This window comes from Gorilla gorilla, chromosome 1, assembly GCF_029281585.2.
Source record: "Gorilla gorilla gorilla isolate KB3781 chromosome 1, NHGRI_mGorGor1-v2.1_pri, whole genome shotgun sequence".
In the NCBI taxonomy this organism is placed as follows: Eukaryota; Metazoa; Chordata; class Mammalia; order Primates; family Hominidae; genus Gorilla; species Gorilla gorilla.
The window spans coordinates 141,317,780-141,340,127 of record NC_073224.2 but is presented as its reverse complement, the minus strand read 5'-3'; positions in this window follow the sequence as shown (position 1 = coordinate 141,340,127).

The following is a 22,348-nucleotide window of genomic DNA, read 5'->3' as shown; positions in this document are numbered from 1 at the left end:
GGTCTACTTATATGCAGATTTTTTTTCAATAAATCTATTGGAAAGTGTTTGGAGATTTGCAACAATTTCTTAAATTTTTGAATTTTTATATATTTAGGGGGTACAAGTGCAGATTTCTTACATGTACATATTGATTAGTAATGAAGTCTGAAGTTTTAGTGTAGTCATCACCCAAACAATGAATATTGTATTCAATAGGTAATTTATCAATCCTCATCTACCTCTCCCACCTTTTGGAGTCTGCATTGTTTATTATTCCACCCTGGAAGTCCATACACTCTTGTTTAGCTCCCACTTTTAAGTAAGAAAATGTTGTATTTGACTTTCTGTTTCTGAGTTATTTCACTTAGAATAATGGCCTCCAGTGCCATTCATGTTGCTGCAAAAGACATAGTTTCATTCTCTTTTTTATGTCTGAGTAGTATTCCATGGTATTACATACAGTTATATATTTTATTATAAAATATTATATATTTTCTTTATCCAGTCATCCATTAATGGACACTTAGGCTGATTCCATATTTTTGCTATTGTGAGTAGTCTTGTGATAAACATATGAGTTCAAGTATCTATTTGATATAATAATTTCTTTCTACTTGAGTATATACCCAGTAGTGGGATTGCTGGCTAGAATGGCCTTCTATTTTTATTTCTTTGGGAGATCTCCATACTGTTTTCCATAGAGGTTGTATTAATTTGCATTACCACTAAAGGTGTATAGAATTTTCTTTTTATCATATCCTATCTAACATCTTTTGTTTTTTGACTTCTATTAATAATTACCATTCTGACTGGTGTAAGATGGCATGTCATTGTGGTTTAATTGTATTTCTCTGATTACTAGTGATGTTAGCTCTTTTTCATATGTTGGTTGGCCATTTGTATGTCTTCTTTTGAAAAATGTCTGTTCATATTTTTTGCCCACATCCTTTTTTCTTTTCTTTTTTTTCCTCTTTTTTTTTTTTTTTTTTCTTTTTTGAGCCGAAGTCTCACTCTTGTTGCCCTGGCTGGAGTGCAATGGCGCGATCTCAGCTCACTGCAACCTCCGCCTCCCGGGTTCAAGCAATTCTCCTGCTTCAGCCTCCTGAGTAGCTGGGATTACAGGCACCCAACATGATACCCAACTAATTTTTGCATTTTTGTAGAGATAGGGTTTCACCATGTTGGCCAGGCTGGTCTTGAACTCCCGACTTCAAGTGATCCATCTGCCTCGGCCTCCCAAAGTGATGGGATTACAGATGTGAGCCACCGAGCCTGGCCTTTTGCCCACTTCTGAATGGTCTGTTGTTGTTGAGTTGTTTGAGTTCCTTGTAGATTCTAGATACTAGCCCTTTGTTGAATGCATAGTTTCCAACATTTTTTCTCATTCTGGAGGTTATATGTTTACTCTGTTGATTGTTTCTTTTGTTGTGCAGAAGATTTTTAGTTTAATTAAGTCCCCTTTGTCTATGTGTGTGTGTGTGTGTGTGTGTGTGTGTGTGACTTTTCTTTTGAGGACTTGGTCATAAATTCTTTGCCTATGTCAATGTCCAGAAGAGTTTTTCCTAGGTTTTCTTCTGGGATTTTATAGTTTCTGGTCTTACATTTATGCCTTTAATCCATCTTGAGTTAATTTTTGTATATGGTGACAGGTGTGGGTCCAGTTTCATTCCTCTGCATAAAACTATTCAATTTTCCCCAGCATCATTTATTTAAAAGCATGCCCTTTCACCAGTGTATATTTTTGTTGACTGTCAAAGATCAGTTGATTGTAGGTATGTAGCTTTCAATCTGGGTTCTCTATTCTATTCCATCTCTCTGTGTGTCTATATTTATTCCAGTACCATGTCGTTTTGGTTAATATAGTTTTGTAGTATAACTTGAAGCCAAGTAATGTGATGCCTCAACCTTTGTTCTTTTTGCTTAGGATTGCTTTGGCCATTCAGGCTCTTTTTAGTTTCCATGTGAATTTTAGGATTGTTTTTCTAATTTTGTGAAAAGTGATGTTGACATTTCAATAGGGATTGGGTTGAATCTCTAGGTTTCTTTAGGAAGTATGTTCATTTTAATTATATTGATTCTTCCAATCCATTAACATGGAATTTTTTCCCCATTTGTCTGTGTTATTGATGGTTTCTTTCATCAGTGTTTTGTAGTTTTCTTTATGCAAATCTTTCACCTCCTTGGTTAAATATATTCCTAGGTTTTTTTTAGGTAGAGATTTGCAACAGTTTAAAAGAACTTGCAGACGAACTGCATAGCATAGAAATATAAAAAAAATTAACATAAAGTCAGATACCTCATGAATGCAAAAATATATGCAGATCCTAGTCTATTTTATAATTTACTACCATAAAATATACATAAATCTATCATAAAAAGTTTAAATTTATTAAAAGCAATGCACTCAAACATATACAGAAGTGCCATTCCCAGTTGAGAGAAATGTAAAACAAACATAATGATGCTAAACTAGAAAACCTAGAAGAAATAGTCAAATTCTTGGACATATACATACTCACAAGAGTGAACCAGGAAGGAAATGAATCCCTGAAGAGACCCATAATGAGTTCTGAAATTGAGGCAGTAATAAATAGCCTACCAACCAAAAAAAGCATGGAGCAAACAGACTTACAGCTGAATTCTACCAGAGTACAAAGAGAAGCTGGTACCATTTCTTCTGAAACTATTCCAAACAATTGAAAAGGAGGAACTCCTCCATAACTCATTTTATGAGGCCATCATCATCCTGATACCAAAACCTGGCAGAGACACAACAAAAAAAGAAAAACTCAGGCCAAAATCCCTGATAAACATCAACGCAAAAGCCCTCAATAAAATACTGGCAAACCAAATCCAGCAGCACATCAAAATGCTTATCCATCATGGTCAAGTTGGCTTCATCCCTGGGATGCAAGGTTGGCTCAACATACGACAATCAAAAAAAGCAATTCATCACATAAACACAACTGAAGACAAAAAACACAAGGTTACCTCAATAGAGGCAGAAAATGCCTTCAATAAAACTCAATATCCCTTCATGTTAAAAACTCTTAATAAACTAGGTATTGAAGGAACATACATCAAAATACTATGAGCCATATATGACAAACCCAGAGCCAATATCATACTGAATGGGCAAAAGCTGGAAGCATTCCTCTTGAAAACCAACGCAAGACAAGAATGCCTTCTCTCACCACTCCTATTCAAAATATTATTGGATGTTTTGACCAGGGCAATCAGGCAAGAGAAAGAAATAAAGCCTATTCAAATAGGAGAGAGGAAGTCAAATTATCTTTGTTTGCAGATGACATGATTCTATATCTAGAAAATGCCATCATCTAAGTCCAAAAGCTTCTTAAAGTGATAAACAAGTTCAGTAAAGTCTTACAACACAAAATCAATGTGCGAAAATCGCTAAGATTCCTATACACCAACAGCAGGCATGCAGAGAGCCAAATAATGAGTGAACTCCCATTCACAATTACTACAAAGAAAATAAAATACCTAGGAATACAGCTAACAAGGTAAGTGAAGGACCTCTTCAAGGAGAACTACAAACTATTGCTCAAGGAAATCAGAGAGGACACAAACAAATAGAAAAACATTCCATGCTCATTGACAGCAAGAATCAATATCATGAAAATGGCCATACTGCCCAAAGTAATTTATAGATTAAATGCTATTCCCACTAAATTACCATTGACATTCTTCACAGAATTGAAAAAATTACTTTGAAATTCATATGGAAACAAAAAGGAGCCCATATAGCCAAGACAATCCTAAGCAAAATGAACAAAGCTGGAGGCATCACACTACCCAACTTCAAACTATACTACAAGGCTACAGTAATCAAAACACCATGGTACTGGTACAAATGCAGACACATAGACCAATGGAACAGAATAGAGAACTCAGAAATAAGATCGCACACCTACAACCATCAAGAGATGGGGAAAGGATTCTCTATTTAATAAATGATGCTGGGAGAACTGACTAGCCATATGCAGAAAACTGAAAGTGGACTCCTTCCTTATATATTACACAAAAATTAACTAAAAATGAATTAAAGATTTAAATGTAAAACTCCGAACAATAAGAGCCCCAGAAGAAAATCTAGGCAATACCATTCAGGCCATAGGCCTGGGCAAAGATTTCATGATGAAAACACCAAATGCAATTGCAACAAAAGAACAAATCAACAAATTGGATCTAATTAAACTAAAGAGCTTCTGCACAGCAAAAGAAAATATTATCAGAGTGAACAGGCAATCTACAGAATGGGAGAAAATGTTTTCAATCTATCCATCTCACAAAAGTCTAATATCCAGAATGTACAAAGAACTTAAACAAACTTACAAGAAAAAAAAAATTAAAAAGTGGGCAAAGGAGATGAACAGACACTTCTTAAAAGAAGACATTCATGCAGCCAGCAAACATGAAAAAAAGCTCAATATCACTGATTATTAGAGAAATGCAAATCAAAACCATAATGAGATACCACCTCATGCCAGTCAGAATGGTGATTATTAAAAAATCAAGAAACAAAAGATGCTGGCGAGGTTGTGAAGAAAAAAGTGTTTTTACACTGTTGGTGAGAATCTTAATTAGTTTAACTATTGTGAAAAACAGTGTGGTGATTCTTCAAATATCTAGAAGCAGAAATACCATTTGACGCAGCAATTCCATTACTGGGTATATACCCAAAGGAATGTAAATCATTCTATTATAAAGATACATACACACGTATGTTCACTGCAGCACTATTCACAAAAGCAAAGACATGGAATCAACCTGAATGTCCATCAACGATAGACTGAATAAAGAAAATATGGTACATATGGCTGGGCGCAGTGGCTCACGCCTGTAATCCCAGCAGTTTGGGAGGCCAAGGTGGGCGGATCACAAGATCAGGAGTTCAAGACCAGCCTAACCAATATGGTGAAACCCCATCTCTGCCAAAAAAAAAAAAAAAAAATACAAAAAAAATTAGCCAAGCATGGTGGCGGGCACCTGTAATCCCAGCTACTCAGGAGGGTGAGGCAGGAGAATTGCTTGAATCCAGTAGGCGGAGGTTGCAGTGAGCTGAGATTGCACCACTGCACTCCAGCCTGGGTGACAGAGTGAGACTCCATCTCAAAAAAAAAAAAAAAAAGAAAGAAAACATGGTACATACACATCATGGAATACTGTTCAGCCATTAAAATGAATGAGATCATGTTTTTTGTTAGGACATGGATGTAGCTGGAAGCTGTTATCCTCCAACCTAATGCAGGAACAGAAAACCAAACACTGCATGTTCTCACTTATGAGTAGGAGCTCAACAATGAAAATACATGGTCACATTGAGGGGAATTACACACATAGGGGCATGTTGCTGAGGTGGGGTGAAGGAGAGCAACAGGAATAACAGCTAATGGATGCTGGGCTTAATTCCTGGGTGATGGGTTGATCGGTGCAGCAAACCACCATGGCACACATTTGCCTATGTAACAAACCCGCACATCCTGTGTATGTACCCTGAAACTTAAAATAAAAGTTGATGAAAAAAAATATTATGATTCAGTATTAAATTATAACTGCATAAAATTAACTGTAGTACATACTATAATACCATAATAATTTTGTAGCCACCTCCTGTTGCTATGGCAGTGAGCTCAAATGTTGAACGTATCCACTTTAAAATGCCATATGACTCTAATCTTCTCCATATAAGCAGTTTGTCTCTCTAGTAAATTACGTATCAGAGTAAAAAGTGATCGCTCACAGTTCTTATTTATTTTTCACTGTGTTAGTTCAATACCATAAACCTTGAATAATACTAGAGAACTCAAATGAAATGCCACTGGTAGAGCTGGAACTGCTCTCAAGAAGCAGACAAAAGTCATGACATTACAAGAAAAAGTTGAACTGTTTGATAAGTACCACAGATTAAGGTCTACTGCTACAGTTGCCTACTATTTCAATATAAATAAAACCAGCATAAGACAATTTTTAAAAAAGAAAAAAATTCATAAAGCTGTTGCTGCAGCTACATCACCAGGTATGAAATCCTTGCATTTTTTTTTAGTTTTGTAAAATAACTTTTTATCTCATGTAGAAAATGCAGCGTTCATTTGAGTACAGGATTTTCCTAAGAAAGTCATATCTATAGACTCTTAATATGATCTGAGGAAAAGTGAAGTTACTATATGGCAACTTAAAGCAAAAGGAAGATGAAAGATATAAAGCTGGAAAATTCAGTGTCAGCAAAGGACAGTTTGATGATTTTAGAAGGACATTTGACCTAAAAAATCTGAAGAAGCTGGCTGTGGTGGCTCATGCCTGTAATCCCAGAACTTTGGGAGGTTGAAACGGGAGGACTGCTTGATTTCAGGCGTTTAAGAACAGCCTATACAACATAATGAGATTGCATATCTACTAAAAATATAAATTAAAAAAAAGTAGCTGGGTGTGATAGTGCATATCTGTAGTCCCAGCCACTCAGGAGGCTGAGATGGGAGGCATTCCTTGAGCCTGGGAGATTGAGGCTGCAGTGAGCTATAATTGCACCACTGCACTTCAGCCTGGGCAACAGGATGAGACGCCCCCTGCCTCTAAAAAAAAAAAAAAAAAAAAAAAAAGTAAAGGTAACAAGAGAACCAGCTTCTGCCAACCAAGAAGCAGTAGATGAGTTCCTAGATACTGAGAGGAAAGGATATCTGACTAAACAGGTTTTTAGTGTAGACGAAGGTGCCCTATAAGAGGCCACAGAGGATATTTATTAATAAGGGAGAGGAGCGAGTACCAGGACTTAAGGCAGGAGGGGATAAGCTAACTCTCCTATTTTGTGCAAATTTAGTTGGGTTTATGACCAAGTCTACCCTTACCTATAAATCTACTAGCCTGCAGGCCTTGAAAAGAAAAGATAGACACCAGTGCTGTTTCAAACACAAGAAGGCATGAACACTTTTTCTTAAAAAAAAATAAATTAATTAAAAGTGTTTGAAGATAAGTTGTCCCTCTGTCACCCAGACTGGAGTGCATTGACACGATCATAGCATCATAGCTCACGGTAACCTTATACTCCTTGGTTCAAGTGATCCTCTTGCCTCAGCCTCCTAAGGAGCTAGGACCACAAGCACACACTACTATGCCTAGTTAACATTTTTTTTGTAGAGATGGGATCTTGATATGTTGCTCAGACTGACCTCAAACTCCCAGCCTCAAGCAATCCTCCCACCTTGACCTCTCAAAGCACTAAGATTACAAGCTTGATCCACTACGCCCAGCTATGAACACGTTTTCTGCATTGGTTTCATGATGGTTTGTCCCTGACGTTGGGAAGCCCCTTAGCAACAAAGGCCTGTTTTTGAAAATTCTTTTGCGATTATTTGCAAGATGACCAAATAGGAACAGCTCCGGTCTACAGCTCCCAGCGTGAGCGACGCAGAAGACAGGTGATTTCTGTATTTCCATCTGAGGTACCGGGTTCATGTCACTAGGGAGTGCCACACAGTGGGCGCAGGTCAGTGGGTGCACGCACCGTGCGCCAGCCGAAGCAGGGCAAGACATTGCCTCACTTGGGAAGCGCAAGAGGTCAGGGAGTTCCCTTTCCGAGTCAAAGAACGGGGTGATTGACGCACCCGGAAAATCGGGTCACTCCCACCCGAATACTGCGCTTTTCCGACGGGCTTAAAAAACCACAAGATTATATCCCGCACCTGGCTCGGAGGGTCCTACCCCCGACGGAGTCTCACTGATTGATAGCACAGCAGTCTGAGATCAAACTGCAAGGCCGCAGCGAGGCTGGGGGAGGGGCGCCAGCCATTGCCCAGGCTTGCTTAGGTAAACAAAGCAGCTGGGAAGCTCCAGCTGGGTGGAGCCCACCACAGCTCAAGGAGGCCTGCCTGCCTCTGTAGGCTCCACCTCTGGGGGCAGGGCACAGACAAACAAAAAGACAGCAGTAACCTCTGCAGACTTAAACATCCCTGTCTGACAGTTTGAAGAGAGAAGTGGTTCTCCCAGAAGGCAGCTGGAGATCTGGGAATGGGCAGACTGCCTCCTCAAGTGGGTCCCTGACCCCTGACCCCCCGAGCAGCCTAACTGGGAGGCACCCCCCAGCAGGGGCACACTGACACCTCACATGGCAGGGTATTCCAACAGACCCGCAGCTGAGGGTCCTGTCTGTTAGAAGGAAAACTAACAAACAGAAAGGACATCCACACCAAAAACCCATCTGTACATCACCATCATCAAAGACCAAAAGTAGATAAAACCACAAAGATGGGGAAAAAACAGAACAGAAAAACTGGAAACTCTAAAAAGCAGAGCACCTCTCCTCCTCCAAACGAATGCAGTTCCTCACCAGCAACAGAACAAAGCTGGATGGAGAATGACTTTGACGAGCTGAGTGAAGAAGGCTTCAGACGATCAAATTACTCTGAGCTACGGGAGGACATTCAAACCAAAGGCAAAGAAGTTGAAAACTTTGAAAAAAATTTAGAAGAATGTATAACTAGAATAACCAATACAGAGAAGTGCTTAAAGGAGCTGATGGAGCTGAAAACCAAGACTCGAGAACTACGTGAAGAATGCAGAAGCCTCAGGAGCCGATGCGATCAACTGGAAGAAAGGGTATCAGCAATGGAAGATGAAATGAATGAAATGAAGCAAGAAGGGAAGTTTAGAGAAAAAAGAATAAAAAGAAATGAGCAAAGCCTCCAAGAAATATGGGACTATGTGAAAAGACCAAATCTACGTCTGCCTGGTGTACCTGAAAGTGACGGGGATAATGGAACCAAGTTGGAAAACACTCTGCAGGATATTATCCAGGAGAACTTCCCCAATCTAGCAAGGCAGGCCAACATTCAGTTGCAGGAAATACAGAGAACGCCACAAAGATACTCCTCGAGAAGAGCAACTCCAAGACACATAATTGTCAGATTCACCAAAGTTGAAATGAAGGAAAAAATGTTAAGGGCAGCCAGAGAGAAAGGTCGGGTTACCCTCAAAGGGAAGCCCATCAGACTAACAGCGGATCTCTTGGCAGAAACCCTACAAGCCAGAAGAGAGTGGGGGCCAATATTCAACATTCTTAAAGAAAAGAATTTTCAACCCAGAATTTCATATCCAGCCAAACTAAGCTTCATAAGTGAAGGAGAAATAAAATACTTTTCAGACAAGCAAATGCTGAGAGATTTTGTCACCACCAGGCCTGCCCTAAAAGAGCTCCTGAAGGAAGCGCTAAACATGGAAAGGAACAACCGGTACCAGCCGCTGCAAAATCATGCCAAAATGTAAAGACCATCGAGACTAGGAAGAAACTGCATCAACTAATGAGCAAAATCACCAGCTAACATCATAATGACAGGATCAAATTCACACATAACAATATTAACTTTAAATGTAAATGGACTAAATGCTCCAATTAAAAGACACAGACTGGCAAATTGGATAAAGAGTCAAGACCCATCAGTGTGCTGTATTCAGGAAACCCATCTCACGTGCAGAGACACACATAGGCTCAAAATAAAAGGATGGAGGAAGAACTACCAAGCAAATGGAAAACAAAAAAAGGCAGGGGTTGCAATCCTAGTCTCTGATAAAACAGACTTTAAACCAACAAAGATCAAAAGAGACAAAGAAGGCCATTACATAATGGTAAAGGGATCAGTTCAACAAGAAGAGCTAACTATCCTAAATATATATGCACCCAATACAGGAGCACCCAGATTCATAAAGCAAGTCCTGAGTGACCTATAAAGAGACTTAGACTCCCACACATTAATAATGGGAGACTTTAACACCCCACTGTCAACATTAGACAGATCAACGAGACAGAAAGTCAACAAGGATACCCAGGAATTGAACTCAGCTCTGCATCAAGTGGACCTAATAGACATCTACAGAACTCTCCACCCAAGATCAACAGAATATACATTTTTTTCAGCACCACACCACACCTATTCCAAAATTGACCACATACTTGGAAGTAAAGCTCTCCTCAGCAAATGTAAAAGAACCGAGATTATAACAAACTATCTCTCAGACCACAGTGCAATCAAACTAGAACTCAGGATTAAGAATCTCACTCAAAACCGCTCAACTACATGGAAACTGAACAACCTGCTCCTGAATGACTACTGGGTACATAACGAAATGATGGCAGAAATAAAGATGTTCTTTGAAACCAACGAGAACAAAGACACAACATATCAGAATCTCTGGGACGCATTCAAAGCAGTGTGTAGAGGGAAATTTATAGCACTAAATGCCCACAAGAGAAAGCAGGAAAGATCCAAAATTGACACCCTAACATCACAATTAAAAGAACTAGAAAAGCAAGAGCAAACACATTCAAAAGCTAGCAGAAGGCAAGAAATAACTAAAATCAGAGCAGAACTGAAGGAAATAGAGACACAAAAAACCCTTCAAAAAATTAATGAATCCAGGAGCTGGTTTTTTGAAAGGATCAACAAAATAGACCGCTAGCAAGACTAATAAAGAAAAAAAGAGAGAAGAATCAAATAGACGCAATAAAAAATGATAAAGGGGCTATCACCACCAATCCCACAGAAATACAAACTACCATCAGAGAATACTACAAACACCTCTACGCAAATAAACTAGAAAATCTAGAAGAAGTGGATAAATTCCTCAACACATACACTCTCCCAAGACTAAACCAGGAAGAAGTTGAATCTCTGAATAGACCAATAACAGGATCTGAAATTGTGGCAATAATCAATAGCTTACCAACCAAAAAAGAGTCCAGGACCAGATGGATTCACAGCCGAATTCTACCAGAGGTACAAGGAGGAGCTGGTACCATTCCTTCTGAAACTATTCCAATCAATAGAAAAAGAGGGAATCCTCCCTAACTCATTTCATGAGGCCAGCATCATTCTGATACCAAAGCCGGGCAGAGACACAACCAAAAAAGAGAATTTTAGACCAATATCCTTGATGAACATTGATGCAAAAATCCTCAATAAAATACTGGCAAACTGAATCCAGCAGCACATCAAAAAGCTTATCCACCATGATCAAGTGGGCGTCATCCCTGGGATGCAAGGCTGGTTCAATATACACAAATCAATAAATGTAATCCAGCATATAAACAGAGCCAAAGACAAAAACCACATGATTATCTCAATAGATGCAGAAAAAGCCTTTGACAAAATTCAACAACCCTTCATGCTAAAAACTCTCAATAAATTAGGTATTGATGAGACATATTTCAAAATAATAAGAGTTATCTATGACAAACCCACAGCCAATATCATACTGAATGGGCAAAAACTGGAAGCATTCCCTTTGAAAACTGGCACAAGACAGGGATGCTCTCTCTCACCACTCCTATTCAACATAGTGTTGGAAGTTCTGGCCAGGGCAATTAGGCAGGAAAGGAAATAAAGGGTATTCAATTAGGAAAAGAGGAAGTCAAATTGTCCCTGTTTGCAGACAACATGATTGAAAACCCCATTGTCTCAGCCCAAAATCTCCTTAAGCTGATAAGCAACTTCAGCAAAGTCTCAGGATACAAAATCAATGTACAAAAATCACAAGCATTCTTATACACCAACAACAGACAAACAGAGAACCAAATCATGAATGAAATCCCATTCACAATTGCTTCAAAGAGAATAAAATACCTAGGAATCCCACTTACAAGAGATGTGAAGGACCTCTTCAAGGAGAATTACAAACCACTGCTCAAGGAAATAAAAGAGGATACAAACAAATGGAAGAACATTCCATGCTCATGGGTAGGAAGCATCAACATCGTGAAAATGGCCATACTGCCCAAGGTAATTTACAGATTCAATGCCATCCCCATCAAGCTACCAATGACTTTCTTCACAGAATTGGAAAAAACTACTTTAAAGTTCATATGGAACCAAAAAAAGAGCCCGCATCGCCAAGTCAATCCTAAGCCAAAAAGCAAAGCTGGAGGCATCAACACTACCTGACTTCAAACTATACTACAAGGCTGCAGTAACCAAAACAGCATGGTACTGGTACCAAAACAGAGATATAGATCAATGCAACAGAACAGAGCCCTGAGAAATAATGCCGCATACCTACAACTATCTGATCTTTGACAAACCTGAGAAAAACAAGCAATGGGGAAAGGATTCCCTATTTAATACATGGTGCTGGGAAAACTGGCTAGCCATATGGAGAAAGCTGAAACTGGATCCCTTCCTTACACCTTATATAAAAATCAATTCAAGATGGATTAAAGACTTAAACATTATACCTAAAACCATAAAAACCCTAGAAGAAAACCTAGGCATTACCATTCAGGACATAGGCATGGGCAAGGACTTCATGTCTAAAACACCAAAAGCAATGGCAACAAAAGACAAAATTGACAAATGGGATCTAATTAAACTATAGAGCTTCTGCACAGCAAAAGAAACTACCATCAGAGTGAACAGACAACCTACAAAATGGGAGAAAATTTTCGTAACCTACTCATCTGACAAAGGGCTAATATCCAGAATCTACAATGAACTCAAACAAATTTACAAGAAAAAAACAAACAACCCCATCAAAAAGTGGGCAAAGGACATGAACAGACACTTCTCAAAAGAAGACATCTATGCAGCCAAAAAACACATGAAAAAATGCTCATCATCACTGGCCATCAGAGAAATGCAAATCAAAACCACAATGAGATACCATCTCACACCAGTTAGAATGGCAATCATTAAAAAGTCAGGAAACAACAGGTGCTGGAGAGGATGTGGAGAAATAGGAACACTTTTACACTGTTGGTGGGACTGTAAAGTAGTTCAACCATTGTGGAAGTCAGTGTGGCGATTCCTCAGGGATCTAGAACTAGAAATACCATTTGACCCAGCCATCCCATTACTGGGTATATACCCAAAGGACTATAAATCATGCTGCTATAAAGACACATGCACACGTATGTTTATTGCGGCATTATTCACAATAGCAAAAACTTGGAACCAACCCAAATGTCCAACAATGATAGACTGGATTAAGAAAATGTGGCACATATACACCACGGAATACTATGCAGCCATAAAAAATGATGACTTCACGTCCTTTGTAGGGACATGGATGAAATTGGAAATCATCATTGTCAGTAAACTATCGCAAGAACAAAAAACCAAACACCACATATTCTCACTCATAGGTGGGAATTGAACAATGAGATCACATGGACACAGGAAGGGGAATATCACACTCTGGGGACTGTTGTGGGGTGGGGGGAGGGGGAGGGATAGCATTGGGAGATATACCTAATGCTAGATGACGAGTTAGTGGGTGCAGTGCACCAGCATGGCACATGTATACATAAGTAACTAACCTGCACAATGTGCACATGTACCCTAAAACTTAAAGTATAGTAAAAAAAATTAAAAAAAAAAAAGAAAATTCTTTTGCTGTTGAACAATGTCTCGCTCATTCAGAACCTCATGAGTTCAGCACTGAAGGGATAAAAGTGGTCTATTTGTCCCTAAACAGAACATATCTAATTTGGCCTCTAGCTCAAGGGGTCATAAAAACCTTTAAGACTCATTACATACGGTACTTTATGGAAAAAAATTGTCAACATCATGAGAGAATCCCAATGGAGAGAACATCATGAAAGTCTGGAAAAATTACACCACTGAAGATTTCGTCATTGTTATAGAAAAAGCCAGGAAAGCCATCAAACCCAAAACAATAAATTCCCACTGGGAAAAACTGTGTTTAGATATTGTCCATGACTTCACAAGATTTATGACACAGCCAATCAAGGAAATCATGAAAAAGTTTGTGGATACGGCAAAAAGGGTGAGGGGTGAAAAGTTTCAAGATATGGATCTTGGAGAAATTCAAGAGCTAACACACACCACATCAAAGGAATTAGCAGAATTAACAGAAGATAATTTCATGGAAATGAGCATTTCCAAACCAGTGCCAGACAATGAGGAAGAAGATAGAAACGGAGCAGTGCCAGAAAAATTAACATTAGGCAATCTGGCAGGAGGGCTCTGATTATGCAAGACTGCTTTTGACTTATTTTACAAAATGAACCCTTCTATGATACAGGCACTTAAACTAAAACAAACTGGAAGAAAGATTGGTACCATATAGAAACATTTTTACAGAAATGAAAAAGCAAAAAGTCGACAGAAATCAGTGGCTTTTGTAAAGTTACACCAAGTTCGTTTGCTTCCCATGCCTCCCATTCCACCTCCTCCACCTCTTTCACTGCTGCCACCCCTGAGACCACAAGACCAATCGCTCCTCTTCCTCCTCTTCAATCTACTCAATGGGAAGACCATGAGGATGAAGATCTTTATGAAGATCCTGTTCTGCTTATTGAATATTACATATATTTTCTCTTTCTTATGATCTTCTTAACATTTTATTTTCTCTAGCTTACTTTATTGTAAAAACATGGTATATGAAGCATATAACACACAAAACATGTGTTAATCGATTGTTATCGGTGAGGCTTCTGGTAAACAGCAAGTTATTACTGGTTAAGTTTTTGTGGAGTTAAAAGTTATATGCAGATTTTTACCTGCACAGAGTGTCTGCACCCTTAACCCCTATGTTATTCAAGGGTCAGCTGTATATATCTTATTGGTTCTGTGTCTCCGAAGAATCTTGAATAAAACAGTTTCCAAATATTTGGAAATATTCCAGAGGCCTTTTTATTTTTAATTTCTAATTTTTCCATTATAGTCAGACAACATACTTTGTATAATTTGAATACTTTTAAGTTTAGGGAGAATTATTTTATTACCCAGAATATGGCCTATCTTGGTAAATGTTATGTGTATACTTAAAAATAATGTGCATTCTGTTATTGCTGGGTAGAATGTTCCAAAAATGCCTTTTAGGTAACCTTGATTGGTATTGTTGTTTAAGTTTCTATACCCTTACTTATTTAGTATTTTATTATACAGAATATTTGCTTTATCCGCTTTTGCAAAAGGAACACTGAAATGTGCCACTATTCTAGTGGATTTGTCTATTTTTCCTGTACTTAGTTTTTGCTCCATTATTTTTAAATTATGTTAATAGGTTCATAATGTTTAAGAATGTTATGTCCTATATATTTTTTCTCTTTTAATTTTAACTTTAATTTTTAATTTTTGTGGGTACATAGTAGGTGTATATATTTATGGGTCACATAAGAAATTTTGATACAGGCATGCAATGCTTAACAATCACGTCAGGGTAAATGGGGAAGCCATACCTCAAGCATTTACCCTTTGTGTTACAAACAATCCAATAATAATCTTTCAGTTATTTAAAAATGTACAATTAAATTATTTTTGACTATAGTTACCCTGTTGTACTAACAAATACTAGGTCTTATTCATTCTTTGTATTTTTTTTTTGGTACCCATTAGCCATCCTCATCTCCCCTCCACACCCCAACTACCCTTCCCAGACTCCAATAACCATCCTTCTATTGTATCTCTGTGGTTCAATTGTCTTAATTTTTACCTCCCACAAATAAGTGAGAACACAGGAAGTTTGTCTTTCTGTTCCTGGCTCATTTCACTTAACATAATAACCTCCAGTTTCATTTATGTTTGCGAATGACAGGATCTCATTTTTTTTATGTCTGAATAGTACTTCATTGTATATATGTACCACATTTTATTCATCCCTTCATCTATTGATGGACACAGGTTGCTTCCAAATCTTGGCTGTTGTGAATAGTGCTGCGATAATCATGTGAGTTCAGATACCTCTTTGATATACTGACTTCCTTTATTTTGGGTAGATACCTAGCAGTGTGATTGCTGGATCATATGGTTGTGCCATTTTTAGGTGTTTTTTGTTGTTGTTGTTATTTGTTGGTTTGTTTTTGCTGTTTGTTTTTTGGAGACAGAGTCTTGCTTTGTCATCCAGGCTATAGTTCAGCGGCACAATCCCGGCTTCCTGCAACCTCCACCTCCTGGGTTCAAGTGATTCTCATGCTTTGGCCTTCCAAGTAGCTGGCACTACAGGTCTGTGCCACCATGCCCGGCTAATTTTTTGTATTTTTAATAGAGGTGGTGTTTTGCCATGTTGGCCAGGCTGGTCTTGAACTCCTGAGCTCAGGCAGTCCTCCCTCCTTGGCCACCCAAAGTTCTAGGATTACAGGTGTAAGCCATCACATCTGGCCTATTTTTAGTTTTTTGAGGAACCTCCAAATTGTTCTCCATAGTGGTTGTACTAATTTATATTCCCACCAACTGTGTACAAGGGTTGCCTTTTCTCCACATTCTTGACAGCATTTGCTATTGACTATTTTTTTTTTTTTTTTTGGATAAAAGCCATTTTAGCTGTGGTGAGATGATATCTCATTGTATATTTGATTTGCATTTCTCTAATGATCAATGATGATGAGCACATTTTTATATGCTTGTTTCTCATTTCTATGTCTTCTTTTGAGAAATGCCTATTCAAATCTTTTGCCCATTTTTAATTAGATTATTACATTTTTTTCCTATAAAGGTTGTTTGAGCTCCTTACATATCTGGTTATTAATCCCTTGTCAGATGGGGAGTTTGCAAATATTTTCTCCCATTCTGTGAGTTTTCCCCCTCTAGCCTGTGTGCTGTTTTCAAACATTTACTTCTACACATTGTAAACTTCAGCACACAAATAACTCTTATTCTTCATGTGCTGCTGTTTGTCTACTTGTAGCTGATTTGCATAGTAGGATACTGTACTGATGCGGAAACCTTCCCCTGATCTTTAGAAAGAAAAAGATAACCTCCCCTTGCATATACTTAGAGACACCCAGGTAGAAGAGGACAAACTACAATCTCTCAATGCCTTTACTAAATTGTTTTCTATTGTAAAATAACTATTTTTAACTTTAGGTCTGTTTTGCCAAATTCAGTTGAGATTGTTTTATTTTGATGGTTTCACGCAATAATTGCACTAGGATCTATTGCTCCTACAGGGAAAAAACAAACAAACCACACTTGTCATTGTATATGTTAACATTGATAACTAATGAATGATCGTTATTTATAAGCACATAAAATCTTTGTAATTCAATATTAAATTTCTACTTTGTGTAACATTTACCATGTCCACTATTTTGTATCTTTGTATAATGCATTCAATATTTGTTAAAATTGCAGGCACATTAGTCTCTTGGTATAGACTCTTGATAAATTGGCTGATGGCTTCTGAAAAATGAATATAGTTACTGACAAGTATATGGCAACTTCTCAAGTAATGAATCATTGGACCCATTAATTATCATATGAGAAGACAATGAAATATATGAATAAGTAAATAAATCATTTCAATATTTTGGTAACTATTAAGATCTAACTGAATGGCAGCTGCTGTATCATGTTGAGCATTTTAACAAGGAAATTACAACTTATTATACAAAACTATAAAATCTTATTGAAAAATGTATAATATAACCTGAATAAATGCTGAAACATTGCATGTTTCACTGTTATTTGACCTAATACCCTTAAAACATCAATCCTTTACAAATTCATGTGTATATATATATATATTTGTATATTTAATAGAATGAAACTGCATTTGATGCAATCATCAGCAGAATTTTTTGAACTGTACAAAATTATTCTAAAGTTCACAGGAAAGAGTAAATGCATTTGAATTTTCAAGGAATTGTCTTATTTAAAAAGAATTAAGTAGATCTATATATTGAGATATTTAAACAATCAATTTATACTTACATACATATGTATATATATGAATATATATTCACTATATTTCTCATATAAAATACATGTATATTTGGGTACATCTGTATGTACTCAAAACCTTGGAAAGGGTATAGAAAGAATTATCACTAGAAGTTGCATATGGATAATAAATCTATATGGTAAAATGAGTGAGATATTTATATTATTACTTTGCACAATTATTTTAAAAAGCTTCTTGGGATTACAGTAACTTGGTTGCCCAGACTGATGGCATAATCAAAGAAACAGCTAGCAAAATATACTTTGAAAATATCTTTTTTCCTTATTTGCCTTTCTTAAAAACTTTGGAGGGAAAACATAGATCAAAGTCATGCTCTTTAAAATTTATTTTGCTCCACTTCCTCACATGCAAATGTTTCTGTGTTTCTATCTTCGAAATCTAACCTATATTCAAAAATCTTGCTCTTTTTTCTTAAACCTCTCTCCTACACCAAAATTCTCCATAATCAAACCCTGAAGAACCAATCAGATCCTAAAGAACAGTGTAGTATATTTAATACTATTTCCAAAATATTTCTTCCTTACCCCAACGATGTCATGGGAGGTATACATTTCCCTAACACGTTGAAGTTGTGTTTCCATGTGTCTTGTTTTGGCCAATGGAATGTGTCATGTGTCTAGGCTTACAGAGGCATCACCATGTTTTTACTTGTCCCTCTGAGTACTTCTATGCTTGACCTTAATAAGAGCGTGCCTGCAATAACTGCTGCCCTTCAGTCTGGGCCCCAGCCGACCCACAGACCTACTATGTGGCAGGCCTTTTCCTAATGGCTTTACGTGAGTTAAGCAAATTCTGTCTTCAAAACAAGTCTTTGGGTTAGATAAAATTATTCCCTCTATTTTACAAGTGAGGAAACTGAAGAACAAAGAACTTAAGTAAATTACCTAAGTTTATAGCAACAGAGGAGATTTTAAAATACTTTAGCTTCAGATACTGTTCTTTGACTACATATTAAAAATAATGCCTTCTGCTATAGACTGAATATTTGTGCCCCTCTAAAACCTATATGTTGAAACCTAATCTCTAATGTGGTAGTACTAGGAGATAGAGCCTTTGGGAAGTAATTAGGAGAGCAGCACCCTAGAGAATGGGATTAGTACCCTTATAAAAGAGACTTCCTTTCCCGTTCTACCATATAAAGACACAGTGAGAAGACTGCTGTCTATGAACCATGCAGCAGGCCCTCACCAGACACTAATTCTGCCAGCCTCTTAATCTTGGATTCCAGCCTCTAGAACTATGAGAAAAAAAAGGTTTTGATGTGTATAAGTCATCCAAGCTATGATATTTTATTATAGCAGTCCTAACTGAATAAGACACCTTAGTTTTACAAAATGTCACAAAAATATCACTCTGTATTTTATTCTAAAAAGTTCTAAAGTTTTGTCTTTCAATTTCATACCTTTCATCCAAGAAAAATTTGTTTTTGTAAATTTTTTTGTAAAAAGCTTTTTGTTTTCATAAATTTGTTTTTGAAGTGAAGTAAAATTCTCTTTTAACATAGAATACCAATTAAAAACTTCCTCAGTACCTGGTACATACGTTTTATATGGAAGGCAATCAAACACATTTCTGTAGAATTAAAATAATTTTGCTTTTGGTGTTTGAATTTTCTTTATTTCAGGACAATCATTTATAATTTAAATCAGAGCACATTGGGAACTGTCCACTCCTGATTCTTCATGGCACCACTGCCCTGGTAGGTATTCACATGGGCGAGTAAACGGGTGTTAAAAGTTTAATATAAAAAAGAAAAACATTTACATCTGATGCAGGAACATTTTTTGGTTTACCATCTGAAAGCTACCAAGTAATCTTCATCCTCAAATTCATATATAAACTAGACCACAGAAATTTTCTTTCCATATGACTAATTCCAACAAAGAGACCAATAAGCAAGTTTACTCATAAGTTATTATTGAAGATCATTAAGAGCTTGGAATGAAGAAGAAGAAAGAGAGTAAAAAAACGCTAACATGATTAGTGTACTTTATAGAACCTCCTTATTAAAAGTTTATACTTACATTATTTATTTTTAGATGACAATACAAAAGACAGAAAGGTATGATATATAAAGACTGGTGTGAATTCACCTGTCACTAAGCCTTAAAAGTACGTTAAACTAAAACTATATTATAATATGACAAAAATAATGGATTTTTGCATTTTATCATTACTAACTTTTTAAAAGTAAAAAGATGAATTAAAATAGAATTTAGGTTATTTTTTAAAAACCTCATTTTATTAGGTGTTTATATATAACATATCAGTGATTTATATTGTATGTGCTATAGATAAAAGATTAATGGAATTGTTCATGGAATATTCAAGACTTGAGGGAAGACAGCTTTTAATGGAAGTATAAACTCAATGCTGTTTATGGATTATTCATTATATTCTGCTTCTCACAGCATTTATATAAAGTTATATATTTAAGGCACTATGCAATTATTTCTACATTTTAGCTTATCACTTGCCAATGATCTAGCTCAATTTTCATCTCCATTTAACTGGAAGGAAATGTGAAGTTAGAGATTAATGAAGTACTTTAGCTTCTCACACAAAATTAAGATACGTGATAAGGCTATTCTTATTATATTTTTTAGACTAAGCTCTGAACTTACTTCACTGAATTATAATTCACTGAAGTTTAATGTACTCTTTAGTCAATTCTGGGTGATTCCAACGTTAGCACAGAATGTTTTCAAACAGAAAGAAAGCTTATTTTAATGAGGATGTGTTAAATAAAGACTAAGTTATGCTTCTAATATGTTTGGATCTATGCATGGACTTGTGTGTGTGTCCATTAACCACTCACCTCCTGTTTTAGTCTATTTTCTGTTGCTATAACACAATACCACAGACTAATTTATAAAGAAAAGTAGTTTATTTGGCTCATGGTTTTGGAGGCTGGGAAGTACCAGATTGGGCAGCTGTATCTGGTGAGGGCCTAATGCTGCTTCAGAGCAACGCAGAAAAGCAGAAGGGGAAACAGATCATGCCTGTGTGAAAGAAAAGGGAGCCAAACTCTCAAAATACCTAATCATTCCCATAAGAAATGTATTAATCTCTCTTAACAACCTAATCACCTCTTAGAGACTCTACCTTCTAACACTACCACAATGGCAATCAGATTTCAACAGGAGATTCAGAGGGGAAAAATCATATTCAAATCATAGCATCCACCAAGAATTTTTCTTCTTATTGCCCTATTGTAGCACTTTTCCTAATATGACTGCACATTCCAGAACATAATGCAGAATATAATGTATAACCCATCATCTACTGTTTCCAGCATTTGCTTTCTGGAAATTGAAATCTCCTGATGGATGTACAAATTGAGTAGTACCTGGTGCAGTAAGAGAAAAAGGGAAGAGATGAAATGATGATGTGATAAAAAAAAAAGTCAAGGTTAGGGAAGGACACTGAGCATTGCTGCATAAAGTTCCACCTCATGTTCTGATGAGAATGACCTCTGAAAACTAGATACCATTTCTAAAGGCCATTAAAGTCTTTAATGCCTTCTTTTGGCCAATAATCCTTTTCTTATTCGGGATGTACAGCATATATACTATGAGTTTCTTCTTTTTAAAAAATTGCCTATGTCTCTGGTAGTCTACCGACCAGGAAAAAGTTTTAAAAATTAAAAATAAATTAAAATTGCCTATGAAAATTCAACTAGTAAAACTCCAAGTAAAATTCCAAGTAAGGTCTATTTCTAATCTTTATTTTCAAGCATACATGAAAAGTATCTGTGTGTGTGTGAGTGTGTGTGTGTGTGTGTGCATGTGTGTGTATTTACATATCAGCCTAAAAGTTAACATCAGACTGATTGTTGCTCTAATATAAACATTAATATCAAAACTAGAAATAAGAAAAATGCTCATGATTGGTGCTCTTATTAATCAGGCAGCTCTAACCAAGGTAAATAGCAAGGAAAAGAAGTGGCATAAACTTTAAAAGGATAATGCAATATTATCATTAATTGCAGATCCTATTATTATATACTTAGAATATTCAAGAGATTGAGTTGTTTAGCTATTAGACATAAGATAATTTACTTACTTTTCTAGATATAAAAGAGATTATTGCCTTTCTAACCAATTAGAAAATATAATGGAAATAAAAGTTAAACTTACAAAAGAAACCTCTATGAGACATCAAAGAAAAAACTTAGTAAGAAAAATGTTCACTATGTATAATAGAAACTTTAACTGCTATTGAGAGACATCAAAAATTTTGGAATAAACGCCAATATTTATCATATTCTTGGATAAGAGGAACCAATACTATAAACATTGCAGTTCTCTATATTTTGAAGCTAGACAAGAGAATTCTAAAGTTTATATGGAGAAAAACAGGTCAGTGAGAATAGCTAGCCAATTTTAAAAAAGGAAACAAAAAAAGACTAATCCCATCAGGCATTATAAATGCACAGCAATTAAAACTGTACTTATAAAATTTATATGTGATAAATGTGGAGAAAGGATGGATTCTTCAATATAAGATATTAAAGTAACCACCACCACATACCTTTTTTCAAATTCCTTTTATCCAGTTAAGTTTGAAATATCAATGATTTAGTAAAATCATAAAAGTTCCAAAATGAAATATGGGAAGGATTTTTCTTCAGTAATATTTGAACTGGGAATGCCTT